Below are 6,582 nucleotides of genomic sequence, written 5' to 3'. Positions count from 1 at the left end.
GTTACCGTCCACTGAGACCAAATTGGTCTATCAGACCTATAATATTTTTAATTTTTAATTGTCTGGATCCTCGTCTTTCTTGGCGAGATTGGTGTTGTAGCTCTCTTTTTTTTCTCTACGGTCTTCCAACTTCCTTTATCTTGCATCTCCTTCATCTCTTTTGGTTATTGAGACAATGGTGTCTTAGCTTCGCGATCAATTGTGTTCGTCCTTTTGAAGATAGTCGGAGAAGAAGTTTGGTCTAGGAGATCTGCTTTGTTGTTAAATGAAGATTTATTTTGCACGATATTCGAATCCTCATAACTGTTGATACTTGAGGGGTTGTCAAGTGCACTTTCTTGTTGTTGGGCAGGGCTTTTTCCATGCTTGTCTTGAGAGTTGTTTCTGTCTTGCCCAATTTCTTGTGATTCAAAGTTTTCTCTAGAGTATTCTTCTTCGATGACAGTGTAGTGTCAGACTTTGGGACATGGGCACTCTGACATTTATTTATGGGTCAATTCGTATAAGTAATAATCCATCATTACCAGTCATGTGGCCATTGTTAATTTAATAATAATTAATTATATATATATATATATATATATATATATATATTAAAATGCTCAATCTACACATAACAATAAAGCATTAAGCCAAGGTTATTTAAGAAAAAAAGTGACGCTCAAAGTTGGAATCATTTTACTAAATGAATGATTACATAACAATATAATGATAATGAAAAAATTGTGGATTCCAAAATGACGTGGATCAACCATTTTATTGACATTTGAAACTAAATGCAAATAATATCAAACTATTGTGACCTTTACCATTTGATTTATTGCATAACAATTTTTTTATATTAAATTATTATTTGTAGAGTTATACGAATTAAATGATCTGTAAATATGGATAAATATCAATTATTTGAGTTTTTACATTATCCAAAAAAAACTAAATTATAATTTTATTTTAAATTATTATTATTATTAATTATAAAATATTTAATATATGAATTAAACTTATATAATTTGAAGAAAACATGTAATAATATTTTTAATCGCAGTTCCATTGCAACTTTATTATGAAAATTTTTAACTTATAATTAATTTTTGTTACAGTACTATGGTGCCTAATATAAAATGTCAATTTACATCAATTGCACTTACATTATAGTGCCTTGCTCTAGTTGACTATCCCTGATATGACAATAACATTAATATAGCATTAATGCTCACTCAGTATTCTTTGAGGACCTCAAGTTGAGGATCTAGCTATTTGACTCTACTATTGGTGGATGTGATGGTTATGTTTGTTATCTAATTGATGTTGTGATGACAACAACTGTGATGGATGCATTTGTTTCCTAGTTGATGTTATGACAATGATAGATGTAATGGATGTGTTTATTTCCTAATCGATGTTATGATAATAATAGTTGTGATGGATGTGTTTATTTCCTAGTTGATGTTACGATGATGATAGTTGTGACAGATATGTATGTTTTCTACCAATATTATGATGATAATAGTTGTGGTGGATGCATTCATTATGTTGGCTACTTACATTAGTTTTGGTTCACAGTGAACAACGATGTTGATGAATATGTCATGTTGATGATTTAACATATGTTATTATCTCAATGATTAACATTGTAAAACATTACTACTAATGATTATCGAGTATGGCAAGATACCACTAGATGCATTTGTATGTGATGAGTCGATTACATCTAGTTTGATGGAATTGAATATTTTTCTTTGAAATTTTAAAGTTCAGTTTGAATTTTGTTGTAAATTCTAATGACATGTTAATGGATGAAGGAACATGTTAGTTTCTTGGCCGAATGACTCACATATGGGTGATGGGGTTGTACAGATAGATGGAAATTCATGAGAGGGGTAGGACAATGTCCTTGATTTCACCTGCTAGAAATGCCATCATGACTTGGATGGAAGGGTTGGGATACCTTCTCCTTGAAGATAACAATGTCATGGGGGCAGGTCCCAAATTGGGTTGTTGATGAGGACTTTACTGGGGGGCACACATCAAGGAATATTCCTTGATTCCCAACACCATTAGTCTCACTATAGAGGGTGACATAAGAGAGGATATCATTCCCCACAATCACACTTAGCTTTCCCCTCGTAATCATTATATGCTTGAAGGGCATACAACTTGGCACGCTTGGAACTTCAAGGGAAGTTATTGAAGGGCACGACCAATTTCGTATCCTTGGCATCAAGAAGAAACTATTTGACATGGCACCCTTGGAACTTCGAAGGGAAGTTATTGAAGGGCATGACCAACTTTGCACACTAGGCATCATGATGAAACTACTATAATGTGATAATCATACTAATTCACATAATGTGGTAAATAAAGTTTTAAAGCCAAGTTATCTAACCAAGAAAAAAAAAAATTGGGATAAAGGGAGAATAGGAAGAAATAAAAAAAATTGGAACACTTGAGAACTTTACCTCCCCTCATTTGGGAAATTTTGAGTAGATAATGTGCATAAGTGCTTTACTAGGCAAGAGTGGGGGGGATGGACATATAGTGAATTAAAAAGATTAGTATTAATGGATTTTAACCCCATAAGAAAAGAGGGTGGAGAATAAAAATAAACATTAATAAATTAGATTATAGGACATTTAGAGAACCTCCATGTGGCAAGAGCCAATACAAGAATCTCCATCCAAGAGACAATTTGAGTTAAATTAAGAGGTAGCTGGAGGACCAAATCTTATACTTGTCAGTTCACTTCAGTAACAAACACAAATTGAGTAGAAAAAGGGGGTCAAGGGACAACTAAGAGAAGATATAGAAAGTCTCGTTGGGGTGAGGAAAAATATTATGTTTGAATTAGAAGTTTAAGTAAATAATTTTGGAGAGCCTTAGTAAGAGGGTGACACATGGGTGGGTGAATAATCAGACTTTTGGATTAATAAAAATAATTAATTATGCATGAAGTGCTAAGTGTCATCTATGAAGCCTCTTATAAATTAAGGGGCAAGCTATGGGAGATGGGACTTTTGCTTACCCTATTGTTAGATGGATAGGATTATGTTATTGTGAGTGACTACGAGCTATAGTGAGTTTGGTGAGGTGAAGGCATTTAGAGAGGGGACTCGTTAACCATGGGTGCTCACCTCCATCAACTAGTTTTCTTCCTCTATTGTATAGGCCCATTGCAGCGAGGGGATCCGTGGGAAAAAAGAATACTCATAGAGTAGGCTTGGAGGTCAATCGGTCGGTCACTAACATTCAGTCGGAGCACATCAACATTCACACTTGGACACAGATGACAACAAGGGAGTGCAAGTAGTAGTAGAAAGGCCAAGACCAAATCTCCACTCCAAGGTGACCAATACCTGTTGTACTCATGATGTTCTATTACATGATTTTGTTGTTTCTATAGTTACTAGAATGCAAAACAAAAGTAAATGATATGTAGAATGCATTGTAAATTTTGGACATTTGATGTAAATGCCTCAATATCTATGTGTTCCCAATGTTACTGGGTGTTTAAGGTATTATGTGATCTTGGTGTGGATGTAGCTAGCAAATAATTAGATAAATTGAAAATGCTTATTTGATTCCAAACTTAACTACATTATTTATAGTTAAAAAAAAATGGTGTCATAAGATAATGGTTCCTTCAAATATGTCATGTTTTTCCCAACTTCCTATCACATTTTATTTGCAAATTTAAATCTTTTTACTTTTTATCATATCTAGTATTGTACCATGAATTACGTTTTATTTTGTTCATAAAATTTTGTTTATTTATAGTTAAAAAAAAAAAAAACAACAACAACAACAAAGTGTCATAAGATGATGGTTCCTTCAAATATATCATTTTTTCCCAAACTTCCTATCACATCTATTTGCAAATTTAAATCAAGTATATTTAAATAGTGTGCCATAAATTACTTTTTATTTTGTTCATATAATTTTGTTTTTAAGATTGAGTAAATTGTAATATCACTGAAATATTAATTTTTAAATAAAAAATCTAAATATACTAAACTTAACTGATTAAATAAATAAGACTTATTGAAATGGATAGATTTGACAATTTGAATGTTGATATTAACAATCTATCACTCCATTGTTTTCCATTTAAAACAAAATTTTAATTTTAAATGTTTAAAAACTAGGAAAAATATTTGTAATACAAATAATATTACTTAAAATAGATTTTTTTTAAATTATAATAAATAATAAATAATTTAATTTTTATTTTAAAATTATAATAAGAATTTAATTTTTATTTTAAAATTATAGTAAATACATGAGAATCAAAATTAGTAGCCAAAAGTTAAATATAAAGTTAGGAAATTGGAGAAAATTCAATATTAATATTTATTAATTAAATAAAATATTTTCCTATACCTACAACAACAACATCTTAATCCAAAATTAACATATGAAGAATGAAAATATAGACAACAACATTTTAATCCAAGATTAACCAAGAATGTGGAGACTGAAAATGGAGAGCTTGACTCTCAAAGGCATCTTAGGACTCTGAAAATGGAAAGCAGGCTCTGAAAGTAATCTTAGGAACGATTATATAGAAATATAATGATAATAAGAAATGTGAGGATTCCAATTGATTTGAACCAACCATTTTCCTCTGTCATTTTAAACGAAACGCAAATAATGTCAAAGGACTGAAACCCTTACCTTTTTATACTAAATGCAATTTATGGCCAGATCGGTTGAGAAATCACCGAAAACTATTTGATAACAACATATTTTGCACCATACACTATTCATAGCTGAAACTATTACCCATGAAAGCTACACACTAAAGCCATCATGACTATGAGATTGTACTCATCACAAGAGTCATTAAGCAACCATGGCTAGAGTTATTCAAAGCTGAAATTATTAAACGAACGATCACCATGAAAGTTACATGTTATGCTATGATGATCATGAGATTATATAACTCATGCCTGGAATTATTAAGCAAACAAACAAAGCTGCTGTAACAAGAGTGGTAGCTTTCTACTGGGGCAGCTTGTCGATCTTACAATGCTTGAACTCTCTGTATGCTTTGGATTTGAACAATGGAGGGTTATTCTCATCGATCAACTCCTTCATGGAGCCGACGACGGTGTCAAGAGGTGGGGTGCAGAACACTGGCCACGACATCCTCACCCTCTCCTTGCTCACCACGCTCCTATGCAAAACACTCTTGTATCTCCCATTGCTCAATATCTTCACATCCACACATACCCACAAATTCATCAAACAAAATTTATGGTATTACGAGTCCAGAGAGGAAGAGAGAAAAAACAAAGAAAAACCCATAGAAAGAAACTTAGTAACCTCCAGCTGGTCACCGATATGGACGATGATAGCGTTTGGAATGTAAGTGGCAGAAACCCAGTGACCATCATTGAACACTTGAAGTCCTGGAACTTCGTTTGGTATAAGAAGAGTGAGGGCCGACATGTCTGTGTGGGGCTCAACTCCCAGAGCAAGTTCCGGCTGTGGGCAAGGTGGATAGTAATTGATTTTCATCTCCATTTCCAGATTTTCGCCCCCCACCGCTTCTTTCATGGCGGATTCTTCCATTCCTAGGCTGATCGAAAGCGAAGCCAATAGTTTATTCACCACCTCCAACAGATTTCGACCATATTCATCATTCACTTCTCTGCAAATCCCACGCATTAGATTTTTACATAATATTTAAATTTACATGCAGACTGTACAAAACACATTTTGATTCTTCATATACCATAGATGAATGATTAGATTAAATAAAAGTATTACATGTAAGCGGGTGTGTGTTTGGACCAGGTGTTGAAATCCCTGCGAGAAGGAGGCCAGAGCATGTGGAAATAGTAATCTAACCACTCGAGCTGGCCATCAAGGTTAGCAGCTAGCTTGGTGCCGTAGCCTTCCAGATTACCAGCTGCAGGGTTGTTGGCGCATGCCTCCTTTTCCTCTTGTGGAAGACGGAAGAACTCTTCCCCAACGCTCTGCAGGCGTTGTATCAACTCTTCCGAAATTCCGTGATTGACAATCTGAAAAATACCCCCATTCCCTCGACGCACTTGCAATTTCTTCCACCGTTTTCTCGCGGAGATGGCCGGAATGGTCTACTAGATTGGATAAATCTATAACCGGGATTTCACAGGCGAGCTGCCCACAGCCGTTAGTATTAACGGAAAATGTAGTGAAGGTAACTGGCCTCTCGTGCTTAGGCCTGACAAATTGAGGAGGGATACTCTCTAATCCTCCCTCTGCAATGGCTTGCACTCGGATCGCCATCTCGGCTTTTGCTGTTTCCCTTCTGAGGCTCCTTCTCACTGTATGTGTAGAATTGTAATTGAAATGACCTGCTATGCTATCATATTTATACAAGGATAAGAATGGTGAGGAATGGGAGCTCCACGACCGGAAGGTTTGATGAGCCGGTGGAGCCATGAACCATTAGCAACCGTTGACCAGATTATGACTGATAGTTTGATAGGAGAAAAGAATAAAACATGATGATGAACCATGGAGGGAATATGGTTTATGAACTATCCAAATTATTCAAAAGCACCTTGATGCTCTTGGTGATGTCTCTAGCCATGGAAG

The 6,582-nt window shown here is 34.6% G+C and overlaps 1 pseudogene; it reads right to left on the bottom strand.

Moving 5' to 3' along the window:
- Positions 1–4,996: 4,996 nt before the first annotated feature.
- On the bottom strand, positions 4,997–6,303 carry LOC149230340 (flavonol synthase 1-like; annotated as a pseudogene).
- Between the last annotated feature and the right edge of the window lie 279 nt (positions 6,304–6,582).

The sequence above is a fragment of the Pinus tabuliformis genome, chromosome J (genome assembly GCF_031772625.1).
Source record: "Pinus tabuliformis cultivar Carrire ecotype Pingquan chromosome J, CPIR1, whole genome shotgun sequence".
Lineage (NCBI taxonomy): Eukaryota > Viridiplantae > Streptophyta > Pinopsida > Pinales > Pinaceae > Pinus > Pinus tabuliformis.
Note: the sequence above shows the minus strand (reverse complement) of the source record. Positions and strands in the feature narration are given on the sequence as shown.